General features: G+C 36.7%; 1 long non-coding RNA gene across 3 annotated transcripts; it reads right to left on the bottom strand.

Annotated features, from left to right (window-relative positions):
- Nucleotides 1-2,138: 2,138 nt before the first annotated feature.
- On the bottom strand, nucleotides 2,139-7,144 carry LOC133296200 (uncharacterized). Of its 3 annotated transcripts, none has more exons than XR_009749472.1 (3): nucleotides 6,589-7,144; nucleotides 6,225-6,288; nucleotides 2,139-2,648 (listed from the first exon to the last, which is right to left on the bottom strand). It is a non-coding gene; the product is annotated as an uncharacterized LOC133296200 (long non-coding RNA). The 3 variants fall into 3 exon arrangements; XR_009749471.1 differs by lacking the exon at nucleotides 2,139-2,648 and adding an exon at nucleotides 4,753-5,560; XR_009749470.1 differs by lacking the exon at nucleotides 2,139-2,648 and adding an exon at nucleotides 4,753-5,550.
- Between the last annotated feature and the right edge of the window lie 11,361 nt (nucleotides 7,145-18,505).

Genomic DNA, 18,505 nt, shown 5'->3' with positions numbered 1-18,505 from the left:
GCGAAAATGATTCTGCTGTATTTTAAAAATTCGGAATTTTGAATTGTTTTTGTGAGCACTTTGCGAGTTGTCGTTCTGGGGCTACAAACCTCTGATTGAGGTACATTTTATATGGATGTAAAGCCCCAGTTGTTTACTTTCTAATTATATAAACGTTACAATGAAATTCTGAAATCCCGATTTATTCTGATTTTTACAAGTCAGGAGGTTTTTGGAAAAATACAATGAATTTTGAGTACATTACGAGTTCTGTTTCGTAGGGCTATTCACCTCCGATTCGCGTATAATTTATATGTACGCGAAGCCCCAGATGTCTAGTTTCTATATATCAAATAATATTTTTTAAATTGTTGATTTCGAATTTACATTATTTTTGCAAAACAGGCTATTTTCAGGAAAATCAGAGTTGCACAGCGAAAGCCTTTTAAAAATATATTTGCTGTTTTTACTTTTCAAAGTCAGTTTTCTAGGCAAGCTTTTATAATTTGGTAATATGAAAAAGTTTTTACTGAACATGAATTTTTACTCGTTAACAATTCGACTCTAAACCGCTTAGCAGACAACTCACTTGGACGCGTACAGGGGAGGGTGTCACAGTATTCATAAAGTAAACCAAACCTAAGATCCTATGTATCTGCAGATATCAAATTTCTGAACCCACAATTTAATGAAACTAAAAGGTATGAACTTATAACAGTCAAAGCTTATAAACAGTCAATTTCCAATATCTCTATTCAGTCCAATTATATCATTAATGCAGTTATCAATACCCGTACACTATTAAACAAAATTTATAGTAGACCGGTTAAAACCTTCTGATGCTTACTAGAGTGGTAATTTTAGTAAAGTGTCAATTTGTCAATATAGTAATGCAAGCTGAATAAGGTGTAGCTCAATGTAATCACAATTTACCTGTTCAATCCACTACATTCTAAAACCAATCAAAATAACCTTTCTTTATATATACAATCAGTTCCAATATAGTTTTAAAGATCTAGACTGACAATTTCAAAAAGTCACCATATAACAATTGTTGATATCACCAGAGACAATAAGCTAAATGCAAATCTAAAAGCGGTCAAAATTATACAAATTAATCCAATACGTATGAATTAGCACGACAAATATCACTCACATGAAGAACAGGGAGGTAGGAGTCAAGTACCCTTCTTCACACATCACCACTTTGTTTCACATCTTCTTTATCGAGAGTGATGGCTAATGCCAATTCACCATTAGAAAATTTGTAAGGACATCGGACCCACTTATTTGAGTCTTAATTAACCCCAATTCTACTTTCTAGGGGCCTTAACTGGATCTACTTAGATAAGTGATCTATCCCTACATAAATTTGTCTCCGTACAATTTTAAGGTCAAATAACAAGTCCTTCATAATGCTAGTTAACTACATCAATTATCAGGATTATATCACCGCTACTCTTACTCAGTTGTGGAACCTAACGGAATTAGTGAGAAAGAACAATTGTTTCTATTATCCAGCAATATAACACAATCCCAACATACAAGAAAATGTTATGAATCTCAAAAAAAAAATGTACCAGCAATTATTATTTACGGCTCAAGGCATCACTCTTTAAACATCACCTCAAGCATATAAATACCTATAACCTTCTATATAATCCATAGAGAACAGAATTGATAATTAACTATTAATGCAAGTAGCAGTTTAAGATTTCACACATAGTGCTTAGGCATAAGTATACCCGGTGATCACCATAGTACACACACCTTACGCGTCAGTGAGTTGATCAGGCTCACCTCCTAGCATTGAGGTGTGCACAGCCATGCTTAACATCGAGTTCTGCCAGTACCGTCGCACCTCAAAGTACAAGGCAATTTTAGCTAGTACCCATTCGACAACTATATTCAAACAACAACCATTCAACGAACATATACAAACAGCCAATATATTCAAATAACAACAATTCAGCAACCAAGTACAAACAACAAATATTTCATCAAATACGACACCTTGAATCAAAACTGCTCTGATACCATTTAGTGTGACATCCTCCCCTGTACGCATCCAAGGGAGATGTTTGCTAAGCGGATTAGAGTCGAAACGTCAACGAATTAAATACTGAACTGCATTGTTAAGTCACAATTTAAAATCTTGAATTGAAATCTGATTGTACATGAACACAGTGGAATATTTGGTAAAATACATTGCATGCTGAATTTGTTATTTTTCAAGAAAACATGTCTGTCTTGCAAAAATCATATATAATCGAGCTTTCAAAATTTTGACATGAAGTTTATATAATCAGAAGACATATGGGGCTTTACGTGCATATAAATTACATGTAAAACGGAGGTCTGTAGCCCCAGAAACAGAACTCGTAAAGTGCTCGTTAAATCAGTTTAAAATTCAGGATTTAAAACGTATAGGAATGATTTTCGCAAAAGAGTACCAGAAATTTTACAAATTACATGCTGACCATAAAATTCAGAATACTGCCAATTAGGACATGACCTAACATTTTTCTGATATCTCAAAATATTACATCAACAAAAATGATCAGCCAACATCCAACAGAAATAGCAGACAAACAGTAGAATTCCCAAAACAACAACAGTCTAATAGAATATGTCCAAATCAAATACTTCATCAATGCTTCTATGTTTCCCTGCAATTTATAAAAATTGAGCCCCAAAAGGGGTGAGAGAAATCCCAATAGTGTGATAGCAAAACCAATAATGCAACGATATTAGACTAGATACAGAATTTCAAAACAGTCGCATCAACAAATAATTCAGAACATATGCTAACATATAATCAGAGTGTGTATATAATGCCAGAGTACTAATCAGAATGCGTATATACCGCCAGAGTACTAATCAGAATGTGTATATAACGCCAGAGTAATGTACGTTTATAACACTGCAGTGCACGTACTACTAACTAACACAGTGAATATTCCATTTGGCCCATCAGAGAGGAATTCCAACTGCGACCTATGCGAACTGAGCCACGGTTCCGTTCCCTGGTACCTGAGGGATGCCTATATGATGCGTGCTCAAACATATGCTTACTTTTATTATATACTTCAGTTTCCAAACTGAATGCATAATGTTGTATGCTATGACATGTTTGGCTTCACACACGCATGAGAAATGCAGTTTTATGATATTCATGATCATGACTGAGTATCAGAATCAGAGGACCATGTTTATCATGGATTTTTAATACCAACATCTCGAATAAAAAACACTTCCAAAACAGAATTTCCATTACGTCAAGTCCAAGGGCAGATTATAATTAATATTTAACAGAATACGAATCCAAAGGCACATGTGAGAAACCGTTCAAATTGTATGCACTAGCTAATAGTCACAATAGGCTTCGCCACCAAACACTTACCTTGAATATGTCCAACTTTTTAACCAATTGAATCACAATAATCTAGCCTACTCACTTAGAGTTTTGCGCACCTATACAAGTGCACCACAAGTCAGAATTTTTATTCAAGCTATCCTATGATTTACAAGCAATTTCCATGCCTCCTAACCCTTGATTTTTAATCTGATTACCAAGATTTTCACACTATACCAATTTCTGACTCTATTTTAATTTACCGACATGTAATAGTAAAAAAATTCATGGTCTCATACATGTACAGGTTCGGTTTTCTTAGCATAAAAGGATATTCAAAATTTCAGGTAAATAGTCGACTCCACTAAGCCTAGTGTGCGTTAAAAGGGCCTTTACACATGCTATCTAGTTGAATTTGACACATGCAACACTAGCTACCTCCTCCTATTTCCACAAAACAGAATGTCCAACAAGGGAGACTATATTCCAAGCTAAAAAAAAATGATTCTTTGTGCGTGTAACCACAAAACCCAATCGGTTCAAACATGGCAAAAACAAGGGAATGAAAATGACAAAAAGCTACCCCTTAAAATACACCTGTAAGTTTAGTTTTTTAGCCTACATGCATCAAGTCCTAGAGCGGCTCGAAGGGACAGAATTATTAGGGCAAGGAGTAGGAATGACAAGACAATAATTCCTCTAAAATCCACATGTAAACCGCAACAGAGAGGGGGAGGAGAAGCTTGAGGTTTGGACGTTACCTCTATGCAAGTACACACAACTAGCAATTCATTTACGGAACATCAACCTCCATCATCCAATGCTCCAAGAAATCGATTTCAGCTACATGCAATGTGGGAAAGGATCCAATCAAGGAAAAATCATACACATGCAAAAAGTAAAACCCTCAATGAGTACCGATTTGTGTTGAGATAGACAAGGAGAGGGAAAATAGTTCACCTTCTTGAGCTGGACCTTCAGCTGAACAAGGAAGGAAGGAGAAGGTGCTTAATTATTTTAGCTCCCTACTCATGGAGCTCGCGGCTTAAGGGAAGAGAAAATGGAATACAATTTCTTGGTGTTCTTCCCCTTTGAGGTCCACGGTTTCTAGGGAAAAAAGGGAATGAGAGTGCTGTAAAGTTTTTGTGGCCTTTCTTTGTATTTCTCTCAAGAGGTGCTCACGGTCAAGAGGGAATGAGAGGGCCAAGTTTTTGTTTCTAATTCAAAAGATAAACATCTAGCTTACAGCTTCACTCACACGTCGCCTAGAGAAGAAGAAAATAGAGGTTTGAAAGCTGATTGAAATGCTACCAAGATTAGAATATACTTGGCTTTACTCCCCACCATGCGCACAATATGAAAGAGAGGATAAGAAGAGGTGTGATTTCAAACCAATAGGATTTCATGCATGCTGACCACCTTTCTGTAACACCCTCTCTTGTAGGCCTCCAAGAAAGTTGTTTGCTAAGCGGAATTAGAGTTCTTTAATAGTATTTTAGAGACTGAAAAAAATTCATTTTGATGTTGCAACTTAAAACTTATAATTGAAATTAGGTTCGTTACAAAAAAATCAGAGTTACTTTCAAAATTTCTTAAACTTACTAAAAATATAAATTTCCTGATAAACCTTGTTGTCTTTAAAAATTCGTATAAAATCCAGTTCAACGATTCAAAAAAATATTCTTTGTAATCTGGAAACTAAACATCTGGGGCTTCACGTTCATATAAAATAATAGTGATTTGGAGTTCGTTTTCCCCTTGAAACATAACTCGCAAAATAAGAGATAAAACAGTGAAACAATCACAAACGTCCTGGCTGGTAAAATTCATAATAACTTAAAATTGAGCTTTCAGAATTTCTTTGCAAGGTTTATATATAATGAAACTAGACACCTAGGGCTACGCGTGCATATAACTTATAAGAAAATCGGTGGTCCGTAGCCCTAGTACAACAACTTACAAAGTGCTCGCAAAGACTTTTCAAAACTCAGCATTTAGATAACATGTCAAAATACTTTTCGCAAACGTTTCAACATCTGTTTCCAAAATACTTGCTGGTAATAAAATCGTAATGCAATAATAAAATCATAGTTCGCAGTAATAAACGCTTCTCAATTTCATACAGTCATTCATAAAATATCACATCAATAGCAGCATGCCCAAAACAGTAGAAGCCAACAGCAAATATCCAAGTCCTCAAAAGCTTTTACGTCCTCCTGCCATTTTCTAAAAATAGCAGCCCCAAAGGGGTGAGAAAAATCCCAGTAGTGTGGCAACAAAACCAATAACGCAACAGTATTAAACTAGTCACAAAATATAAACAGTCGCTTCAAACATGAAATCCTTTTCATCATATAACCTTTTCATCACATATCATTTTCATCATATATCATATTGCATATATAATGCCTTCATCACGCTCATAGCACCGTCGTGCGCGTGCATACACAGTGGGAATTCCATGCAACGACACCCTCATTTATTGAATCCCACTGTGACCTATGCAGACGGATGCCAAGTGTCCCATACCCTGGTACCGAGGGATGCCTATATGATGCGTGCTCAATCACATGATCCTGTAGATAACTATTCTAAGACTCAAGACTAACATGAATTTGGTACATGCATGCCATGCTATGCTGTCACACACAAACAGAAGGACAAGTGCAGTATGATGTACGGTGCATGCATATATCATCATTTCATAACATATACTTCATGTACATTGGATGCCATACTGCCAAGCCATTCTTTCTTTTCATAACAGAATTTCTATAGGCAGAATAATTTCATCATTTATGGCAGAATAATCATAAGGCACATGTGAGCAACAATTCACAATTTATACACTGGTCAATAGTCACATCAGGTAATACCGCCTAACACATACCTTATGTCCAAACAATAATCAATCGGCACCAAAATTCAGCCCACACAATAAGGGTTACGAGCACCTACGCAAGCAAAGCCCAAAAACAGAATTTCAAACTCTCATTCCTATAATTTACCATTAATGTCAATGCTCCTTAACTTTTGTATTTACCCGCATTTCCAATTACATATGCTATTTAATTTTCTGATTTTACATCACCTTCTAACTTGCTACATTAAAGAAAATCCAAGGTTCTTCCATGAATCTCATTCGATTTTTAACACCCAAAATAGCCCCATAATATTTATTTGCAATTCTCCCCATAACTCTCTAAGGTGCGTCCATTAGGAGTCTAAAGCATATAGTTAATTTAATTACTAACAGCCACCAATCGCTCAAGGCAGTCCTTCTTCCTCGAGCTTCCAAGGGGTCCGTTTCAGCTCCTTAAATGAGAGGTCTAGGCCAAACACCAGGGAGCAGCAAACTCCTCTGGTTGTAACTCAGCCGAGTGATGCAGGAAGGGAGAAGGAAAGCTTGGAGGTTGGGTTATTACCTTAGGAAAGCTCACGGCTTGAATAAAAGGGAAGTCAGTGTATATGATGGGAATTTTGTTTCTCGTTGCTCTTCTCCTAAGGTTGACGTATAGGAAAATGATGGTAACAAGCACACAGCTTGAGGTTCCACAATCACACGCATAGAGAGAAAGAGGCAAACTGAGATGAGGCTGAGTTTAGTTCAAGTATGAGCTCTCAGCTTTGCGCTCCACCACTAACCACACGGTGGGGGAAAAGAGTGAGATGAAGATAGAATGATATTCTGATTCTCTGAATTTACGGTTTCTGAATTGATGTTGTTAATGAGAGGTGCTGAGAGGGAAGAGAAAATCAACGGTTAATTAGTGTTCTGAATTACTTAGTGTTCTGAATTATTTGCCAACACATCAGCCTATGTCTCTCTTATGAACGCTCTAGAGTGGAGTGGTGAGGATAAGTGAGTGGTTTCCCACCAATGGGAATACATGCAGTTGGAGTGGGCCAATAAGGAGTCATGCATCCAGATCTTCTTACGATAAATTAAGGGGTATGATGTAAGCTTTTGGGCTATCTCAAACCTTTCCTCAAGGTCTTTGGGCCGAACCCTAAGGACAATTGGGCCCAACTTTCTTTCTTCATGATCCATGGTTCATGTATTTGCTAATTCCCTACTCCTTCTAAGTATTAATTAAATTTTATATATATGATTAAGCTAATCCTATCCTCTTAACTAGTGTTTCAATTTCCTAAAGCACACACTCAACCAAAATTATAATTAACATTATTTTCATAAATTAAATTAAGTCCATCCCAAATGATTATATACATATATATCGAGTTCAATGTAAGCTTTTATGTTCCTAACTACAGTTTATATAATTTCCTAAATTAACGGGATGTTACACTCTCCCCACCTTGTTTCGAAGTTTGTCCCCAAACTTCCTCACATACCCATAAGGTTAATTCGAGATACGTAGCTAGGAAAACATTAATGGAACACCTGCACTAGTTTAAGATTTGATTAATATGATAATAAAGGGACCTAGCTTAATGTGAAGAGCTGCATCAATTTATAACAATTAACCATCATCATCCTATCTATTTTTAGTCAATCAAATCAGACTTTACAAAAACCTAACATGTTTACTTGTTAAAGTTTCGTCCACTTCATCATAATTTACATGGTTATATAAGTTCCATACAGAAGCATAAAGCACATCCCATAACAATGTCTACAACTAAGCATAACCCGAATGTAAATACACCATTCTCCAAAATAGTACATCAACTACAAATATTCAGCACTTAATTCCACCAAAAACAGTTATACATAGTAGTAATTTAAACGGAATTTGTTTCATGCAACCAATCCATCAAATACTTCTTCACCAATACACGGAAATCAATATCATACATTTCACCCAATACAGCCCCTACAAGCATTAATTCAGCTATGGATCGATTGCATGGAATAACATTCATCATAGTATATAAACCCTGCTCATAGATTTTACTCCAATGTATTAGTTCACACCAAAACCTGGTTAATAACTTCTAGCTATTATAAGGAACAGGGCTGGCATGATTCCCAGATCCATGTCTCGACCACCAAGGTCTCTCAAAACAATTAAACTAAATATTTAACATTTTAGGATAACCAAAAATTTTCTCACAGTCACGACCCATTTTATGAAGTCATACTTATTCACTGATGCACGGATGCAATATGACATACTTTATCTACAAATAGGGAGAACACTTACAGCTACTAGATAGAATACCACACTCAACAAATTGGATACCATAAATCACTATAAGTAGATGGAACCAGATCATTAGTTTTAAATCAATAATTCATGATACCAAAAATGAGTGCAAGCTAAGTATCAAGCCCCTGCAAACCTGATTTAGAACCTAAATTACCTGAATTAACGTTGGGGACAGATTTAAAACCAATTAAGGTGATCAGCCAAACTTAAAGTGCTTACTAGGGTATCCTAAATTTTGTTTACTCAAGTAGTCTAGGAAAATGTGCACAACAGGTGATTGTTAAGAAAATAAAGGGTTCATTTCAATCCAAAGATCAATCACTTAATTATCAATAACTAGAATTACTCAATTCTATCTTGTATATTTTAGCGAGAATAATATTAAGATCACACACTCAGTTGTCCCAAAGTGTCTTACTTGATGTAGCAAAACAGATTTTCTTCGAGTAGGAAATATTGAATTTCTCGAGTAATTTAGTATTATAGTGTCACCAGATAGGTTGTAATGTGCATATAGTTCAAGATATAACATACATGGATTGTATCAATTTAATAGAGCAGCAACATTAACCGCGTTTTAAGAAATCAAAAATTGATAGCACTGATCCAAGATTAGTATGCTTAAGGTCAAACCAAATCAGAGTACTGACATTGATTCAAAAATAAATGGATTGCTAATTAGCAAGTCATACAATGTAAACTAATATATCCTTCTTGGTACTAATTTTGTTCTGGTGAACTTATAGTGATCAAATTAGAGGTAACGTCCTGTATTGTATATTCAATTAGTGCTGCAGTAAGGGTAATGACCTCAAACACAACACACACAAATACGAAACCCAGTCTCACAATTTGTCTACTATAAATCTGCGATTCAATTACGTAGCAAACAATAAGCTGCATTAGGCCACACCCAGACTCAACCCCAAACAATACAGTTCATACTCTTACCGGGTTTGTAGAAGCAAAGGACATTTTCTAGCGCCTAAGGTGCCTTTTATTTGCAAAATGGATATAAAATATTAAAAACAACCAGGGTTCACGTATCTCTCTCATTTACGATTAGCTTGTCGTTTAGCGATCATTCTAGATAAGTGTTAATCAACACTATAGTGTTAGAATTGAATATCTACACAGATGCAAGAGACAACCACACGGAAGTATTTACGAAAGCTTTTTCTATAAAACTTGCTTACTTGCACTTTCTTTTTTTCTCTTGATCTCTTGATCTACATTTCATACAAACTATCAAAGGCTATTTATAAGCTATAAAACTGACCAACATAACTCCACACATAACACCCTCATTACTTTATAACTGACATAACTTACTCATTAATATTCTAACTGACATAACTGACTCATTAATATTCTAACTGACACAAGAAACTAAATAACCAAAACTGCTAAAAAATGGATATTTAAAATGTATCCCAACAAAACTCCCCCATAAATTTTAATTCTTCTTTTTTGAATTTTTCACCGGTTGATTTTTCTCGCGCTGCTTCCATGTTGCACTCCTTTCTTCAATTTTATTTTATTTTTGTCCGGCGGTTCCTTCATTGGTGGAAGATAGACAGTCTTGAATTTTTCTCTGTCGACCTCATCCTCCAATATACTTCCACATCCATTCTTACACGTATCATCTTCACACAAGTCATCATACTGATCAGTATCTGTATCACTATAACGTCCCATTAGTTTTACAAAACCTATGCCAATTTTAATACTTTCAGATTCAACATGTGCTACATTAATAGCACGTTGGGCCTCTTTAACCACAGTAACCCCATCATTCATTGAGGACCATTGATTGCCATCATCAAGCAAATAACTCAACGCATCATTTTCTGATTCCGCCCCACGATCTTCTTTTGGTTTACGCTTGAGCCAAAATGATTCCGCCATAAAAGTAACTCTAGGCTCCTCATCGCCGGGTTCCCTATCCACAATCACACCTTCCATTTTTTCGCTCTCAGTTTCTTCATCGCCGGGTTCTTCTTCATCGAGTCTAGCTTCCACGCGCCTCATCGATAGAATCTCAGACCACCGTCCTTCAGGGAAATGGTCTCTTTTCGGTGGTGTCGACATCTTCCACTTCCACCATAAATTCATTGCAGTCTCTGACTTCTGACTTCCAACCCAAACCGTGTCTATGTCGGTCTCCATCAAGCACCTCGGCTTCTCAATCTCCTTTCCGATTTTCGACTCTGTCTCCAGACACTCAGGTTCCACGAAGTCTTCTACTTCGACAATGGACTCGTCGTTCCCGTCCTTCTCCGCTTCGATCTCGGCTCCTTCGTTCTCCTCATCTTCTATCTCGGCTCCTTTGTTCTCCTCCTCTTCTATCTCGGCTCCCTTGGCCGCAGTAATCTCCATCGTCTTCTTCTCCGAGTCGTCTCTTACGCGTTCTGACACGTCAATCTCCTCCGCGGCGCCATCTCGGTCTCTTCTTCATCCGCATCATTTTCCTCATCTTCATCATCATCATTGAAGATTTCATCTTCTTCATTAATCAAATCAAAACGTCCAGGCAAGTATTTTGTTACGAAGGCCATTAGAAAATCCTTCCACATATTATTAAAGTCGTGGCAGTTCCATGTACGGAACCATTTGATTGCGCTTCCTCTGAGTCTTCTCATGGCTACCTGCCATTTGTCCTCTTCAAATCTTTTTTCTCTCCGAAAATATTCCTTCAAACAGAGAAGCCAATCTAATGCTTCATCCTTATCTCCATGGAAGAGTGGCACCTCCAACTCGCTCTTTTTCTCCATAGCTCTGATACCAATTTGTTAGAATTTGGTATCTACACACAGAAGTATGAGACAACCAGACTTGTGTATCTACAAAAAAAACTTTTCTTTTCTATTCTTGCTTTTTTGCTGGCTTCTCAAGCTCCTTCGTCATCTCGTCTTCTTCCTTATCCTCTCTATCCGGCTTCTGAATTGACTCGCCGCTCTCAGTGTCTTCGATCTCGGCTCCCATAGTCGCAGTCATCGTCTTTTTCTCTGATTCATATCTCTCACGCTCCAACGCGTCGATCTTCTCCGCGAATACGTCAATCTTCTCTCCATGGAAGATGTCGACACCGCCGAAAAGAGACCATTTCCCTGAAGGACGGTGGTCTGAGATTCTATCGATGAGGCGCGTGGAAGCTGGACTCGATGAAGAAGAACCCGGCGATGAAGAAACTGAGAGCGAAAAAATGGAAGGTGTGATTGTGGATAGGGAACCCGGCGATGAAGAGCCTAGAGTTACTTTTATGGCGAAATCATTTTGGCTCAAGCGTAAACCAAAAGAAGATCGTGGGGCGGAATCAGAAAATGATGCGTTGAGTTATTTGCTTGATGATGGCAATCAATGGTCCTCAATGAGTGATGGGGTTACTGTGGTTAAAGAGGCCCAACGTGCTATTAATGTAGCACATGTTGAATCTGAAAGTATTAAAATTTATCCCAACATATAGATCCAACTAAATTAAGAATTATTCCAAAATATAGTTCAACATGCTCCTAAATAGCTAAGATGCACCAAATAATCTCATTCAATCAAAGGTTTCCATCCCAACTGATACAACCTTGGCATGTCAAGTACAACACTTAATAACTCCTATTCAGATTGGTAAGCATAGTTATCTAAAATCTCAGGTAGTGTTTGGTTTAGGAGAAATTTTTTGAATAGTAGGAAAATATAATTGATAGGGAAGTGGTTGGAAAGTGAGTTTGGTAGGAAAATGTAAAAAAAGTTGTTTGGTTGAGTAAAATTTTACCAGGAAAATTATGTGAAATGTCTGAATGTGTGTTTGGTTGAAAATAACAGATTGATGGGTAAATTTTGTAAAATTACAAAATTTACCCTTTTAACTTATTGAGCCAACGGCAATAACCACAACACGTCTTTCTCAGTTTATTTTTGCCATCTCTGTTTCTCTCCCACTTTGTCTCCGTCTCCGTGTGTGTGGTTTCAATTTAACCTCTACCATCCGATTGTGGTTCCAATCACTGGCAAGTTTGAGAAAAGCCCAAGGTTGGAGATGACGCAGTTGTTCTGCGTTGTTTAATTTGTGGCATATATTAGGGTTCGACTCCTTCTTCTTCTATTCTTCTGATTTGTTCTTGCTCGAACCAGTTCTTCTTCATGTTTGCAAAGGTACGGTTATTGTTGACAATTTTTTTTTTCTCCTCAATGGCTCCATATGTTTTTTTTAGGATTTTTCTGTGACCTTCATATTTTACCATGGGGTGTTTGCCCTTTAACATTGAAATTTCATCTGGGTATTTTTTTTTTCAATTTAAAGTGTGCTATCGAGAATATAGAACAGCCAGCACCAAAGGTATAAATTTGTAATAATGGTATTTTTCATATTCATGAATGGGTTGTGCGTATATTCATACTGATATACATTTATATATGCAGAATGGGTTGTATATTTGTATATGGTCTAGAATGTGGATGTTACAGAAAGATCAAACTATTACTTGAATATCATGGTAGAGTGTAGAAAGACCACTACTAGAATGTTTACAAATCCCTTTTTTGTTTTAGGTTCGTTTATATGTAGGTGTATAAACCAACTCTAACACGATTTGCAAATGCCGGTGGCTTGATTGGAAATTCTCCAGCAGAAGTGAGTAAAGGTAAATTGGTGTGCACTATGTACCCAAAAGAATAAACTTCATACACACTTATAAATTGTGAATATCCTGGTACATATTAAAGAATGAGATGAATGATTTAAATAGGTTTTGTCTTCCCTGGTGTAAAAGTGAAAAAGCACATGATTTTGGTCATGGCATTAGGAATTATTTTCCAACCGGTACATCATGTACATGAAGTCTAAGTATACCATATTTTTTATTATTAGTGCATTCTTTACTGCTTAAAACCAGAATATTATTGAATCCCCATGTTATGATTAATTTCAAAATCGATGACTTGGTGAGAAGTTCTTACGTCTTTTAGTATGTGAGTGCAAATCATATTATTGAACACAGTTATAATAATGTCAAAGGATACATGAATGAATTGTATAGAGTCTAAATTTTGATGATTTTTTCCCTCATTTGTTATTTCTTTTCTAGTCTCCACCCATGGTCGACAGGCAAAGATTAGATTAGATTAGATGTAAATGTAGAATTGAACGAGAGAAAATTTGTAGCATTCAGGAATGAAGAGAACAAATTTATTGAGAGATTCAATAGATCAGGGGTGGTGGTTGATTTTGAGGAGGCTATGAATACAATTTCTATTCTCTTGAAAGAGAAGGCATCACAAGGTTCGTTTAACCATGTTAAGCCATTCCTCTCATGTTGCAGGCTGCTGAAGGGAACTAAATATAGATTTCCTTCTGATTTCTCAATCATCATCCAACTGAGAAGTGGTTGTATATTAGTGTTGGTGACTATAGGTGCCCAAGAAACTGCATTTTATATAGTCTGGAGTGGAAATCAATCTCTTCAATAACTCCACTCCCTTTCATTTAGGGCCGGCAAAATGGGCTGAGCCCGCCGGGCTGGCCCGCCCCGCCTGCCAAATGGGGCGGGCTGGGTTGAGTCTTTCAACCCACCAGCCCGCCCAACCCGCCCCGCCAAACCCGCCAGCCCATATGGGTCAGCCCGCCAAGTCATTTTTTTTATTTTTTTTTTTAGGTTACCCAATTGTTATGTAGCTCCGTATCTTAGATTTCTCTGCTTGCAAGTGGCTTTTTTGAATTGTTGTGGACTGCTCATACAACACTTTGTTACTTGTTTTGTTATTCTATTTTATCCTGATATGATTTTATTTTTTTATTATTATTTTTGGATTGAAAGATGCATATTTATATGCAGATTATTAAACACTGATCTTCTTGGTTTCATAAGCACATTAGGATTTTATACAGATTTTTGTATGCTTTTATGCAGATTTTTTTATGTGATTTTATGCAGAATTTAATTTTTTGTATTTTATTTTTATATTTTTTTATTTTAGGCGGGCTGGCCCGTAGCCCGCCAGCCCACTCATAAAACGGGCCGGGTTACTCGATTCAACCCATTTTGTCAAAACGGGCCGGGGCGGGCCAGCCCATTTTGGGCGGGCTAGTGGCGGGCCGGGGCGGGCTGGCCCATATTGCCAGCCCTACTTTCATTGATCACAGTGACAACTGTTATGGTAAGGGAATACATGAGTTCAAGGAAGAGCTGAAGAGCATTGGTGTTGTTACTGAATTGAAAGATGGATTGAATTTGTGCCTAAATGCCTGAAACTTCCTTCACATCTTTCTACCATTACTCCTGAAAGTGTGTTTTCTTTATTGGAATGCATCCAACTTCGTCTGAAAATAATGAGCATTGTATTTGAAGACTTTATTCTTGAATAAATGGGCAACATACCCATTTGTTGTCTAGTTGTAGATTAAATTATGATTGCGTATGATTAGATGGATGGTGCCACGAACTAGTAGGTTGATAATTTCTCTGCCTGAATTATTTTTTCCAGGGATGTCCCCTTGACTCTATGAATCTGTTGCTAGTATTACAGTCATGGTTGCCTTTTCCTACATGTCAATTAGTTGATATTGCTTGTCATAATAACTGAATAAAAAAATTTGTGTTTTATGTAAAGACAATCACCAACATCATGATTGTGTGGCAAATGATTTTGTATCTTTTCTTTGTTGCCTTTTCCTACACAGTTATATTCAAAGTTATTACCTGTGCATTAAGAAGTTTGCTTGTCAGCGTCACCTCACTATCATGATTGTTAGCATCTTTCCTTTGTTGCCTTTTCCGACACACTTATATTCAAAGTTATTAAGAAGTTTGATAGCGTGGCAAATCATTTTGTATCTTTAGTTGTAGAATTTGTAACTCTTTCTCATAATTGATTGTTGCTCTGATTGTTTCAGTAACCCACCCAGCATTACAAAAGTAGGAGACAAACAGGTAATTGTTCCCAGTTGTTGGAAGGAAGTATGGGTGGCTGTGGGTCTGGAGCAGGGGGCAGTGATAGCATGATCTCCAGGCATTCCTCGTCGCTATCCCCATCGATAGTCAAGATGTGCTACTGTGGACTACCAGCTGCTTTGCGTACGTCCACCATGCAAAGGAATCCAGGAAGACAATTTTTTGGCTGTCGTAACTTCCGATCCACAGAGGACTGCCATTTTTTCGAATGGTTTGCGGAACCGTCTTGCCTTACATGTACGATTAACGAGAAGAACCAGAAGCTTGTTAATTTATTAGTCGTTTCCCAATTGATAACTGTTATAACATTTGGGATTATCCTCACGACATTTGTAATATATCATTAAGTTGTTTAGGAAAGTGGTTGTCCACGGTTCACACACTTGTAGTAGTAATTCATAGGTTATTGTACCTGTGAAGTTATGTACTGATGGTTATTAGTCGTTTCATGTATCATTTTGAATCAGTATAGCTGTGTTGTACCTTGTAAACAGCTATCTGTACTCTTTGTTAGTAGCAAACCTTTTGATGTTCAATGTAAATGGTAATGAAAGTTTGCTTGAAGGAATGTTTTGACTTGAAATTGCATAGTATTGCTGTATAGTCCATGGTACTCACCAAATTGCATATTGTTCAGTGTATAGTAGTCCCCTGAATCTTCGGCAGCATAAATAATAATGACTAATATATGAATTTTTTGTCCTTAGTTTCTCTCCTAAAACAAATATTGTTGGAAACTCTGAATTTGTTGTTGAATATCATAATCCGAAGCAAAATAAAGACCTTTAACACTGTTAAGAATAATTTGGAGCAGGACAAAAATTGATTTATCAATTTCATTGACCTATCCAACCAACTCCCTTAATCGTCGTATGCAGGTCAATGAAATTGGGAAATGTCATGATAGGGAAAAAGATCCATTACACTACAAAGTTACAAAGCCAAAATGCATTAAACTTCAATAGTTACCTTGTTTCTTTTTATTATAATTTTTATGCAATGACCATGTTATAAATCTGTCTACAGGTCATGCTAATATGTTAATACAATAGTCACTAACATCAGCATTCTGTATGGTTATCAAAATTAGTATCAAGTTATATGTAATTGATGAGTTCTACGATTAAGTGTTTCAATGCTAATAAGGGCATGCTAGTTATGTGCTTTCAGCCCATTTCTGGCTCTTTTTTAGTAAATGGTAAATTCAGCAGGACATGGGAAACTGATATTTTTAATACCGTAGTGCAAGTTTGAAGTCAGACACACTTGGGTTAATTACATGAACAGAACTACTTCGAGTTACGTCAACCATGATCAGCAGTTTGACCCTTTAAACTTAACCTACATATTAAAATGTTACCTAACACAAAATACAAAAAATAACCAAAGACTTTGAACTTCAAGCTGCCCATTTTCAGTGTTCCAATAGCTAGTTGAAAGCAGAACCAGAGGGAATCTGACTAGGCCATATATGAGGCATGCACCCATGTCTTTGATAACACATATTTTGTTACACTTATTTGTTACTCTTGATTAGTATTTTTAGGATTTATTTGAATAAAATAATGATTGTTAGAGTTAATTTAGGTTTTTAGTTTTTGATTGGGTTTAATTTATTTTCGTCAGAATTTTTCAGCTTTATGTTACTTCTGTATTTTGGCCATATCTCGGTCCATAGTTGTCGGATTGACTCCGTTCTTATTGGGTTTTTCAGATAACACAGAGAGCTACAATTCTTATGAAGAGCTCGAAGCCCAATTCGGACTAGAAGCTGGTAGATTTCGGACGCCAAGTTGGACGCGTTTTGCTGAAGTTTTGTTTGACTATTGGGCTTGTAATTTAAATTAAAACCCAATTACTTAAGTGACCCAAAGCCAAGTTTTATTGTTTAATTTTATTTTATTCGGTTTTTATTTTATGTTTGGGCTGAAGCGATGAAACCCTAGCCGTCCTGCGTGACAGCTATTTAAAGGGGACTCTCGGAAACTCTTGGTAGTCAGTTTTTACAACAGAGAAGTTCTCTCTGAGTTTTTATTCAATTGCATTCTTCTTCTTCTTCTTATTTTTTGAATTATGTTTACCTTAGCCATGCGAGGCTAAGAACCTTTTAATCAACCTAAGGGTAATGGATTCCATGGATTAGTCTTGAGGATCTGCGTTTATTTCAAATCAGTTTTGTTTCCCTTCCCAACTCAGATTGATATCGTGCGATCGTGGATATTCAATCTGAGGTTCGCGATTGCGATTATGGAAAGGGATTAATCATCAGATTTGATGATTAGGTTGATTGACCCTATGACCTTAAATCAAGCGGGCTGATACTCTGCGATTGTATGAGTAGAAGCATCGTCTTTGTTCAAATGCTAAGCGATCGCTTAGAGAGGGTTGTCAATTGGAAATAAGGATTCTGATTCGATTGACAAATCAATCACGATTCTGATATCCTCTTATCCGAGGAAAGACATCCATGGAACCCAAATCTTAGGTTAGTTATTTTTAATTACGAATTTTACATACAATTTTACATTTTGCCTTTTTAAATTATCAAACTGAAATCAAAACAAACCCCCCTTTTTATTTTCTGTCATCATAAGCGATTTTTACCCAAACAATTTCCTTGAGAGACGACTTAGGGTTTGCACTTTACTACAAAAATTTTCTGAACCCTAAAGAATTAATTTTTAATTTGCGCGAGTTCAACAGCTCGTGTCAGTCTTCCCTGTCATCTCTTTCCACGATGGTTGAGCTCATACCATGCAGCACACTCCCATGTAGCACACTCCAACAACTGAACCTGCATGTACAGATATAAATCATGACCATCTATGATTGACTATGCCATACATAAAAACCTGGAATAATTGAATCAACCTATGTGCATATTGTCAAAGAATCACATACCTCATTTTCAGCAACAAAAACCCGTTTCCATTTTCAACTCGCCAAATACCATTATTGAATTTCACCTCCAAAATTAGACATACCAAAAACTATATAAGGGAATCGGACATGAACATAGTCCGTATTAAAAACTAGCACAGCAGACAATGAGG

This window comes from Gastrolobium bilobum, unplaced genomic scaffold (genome assembly GCF_033153095.1).
Source record: "Gastrolobium bilobum isolate Gb01-03AN ecotype WA unplaced genomic scaffold, APGP_CSIRO_Gbil_v1 utg7786, whole genome shotgun sequence".
In the NCBI taxonomy this organism is placed as follows: domain Eukaryota; kingdom Viridiplantae; phylum Streptophyta; class Magnoliopsida; order Fabales; family Fabaceae; genus Gastrolobium; species Gastrolobium bilobum.
Note: the sequence above shows the minus strand (reverse complement) of the source record. Positions and strands in the feature narration are given on the sequence as shown.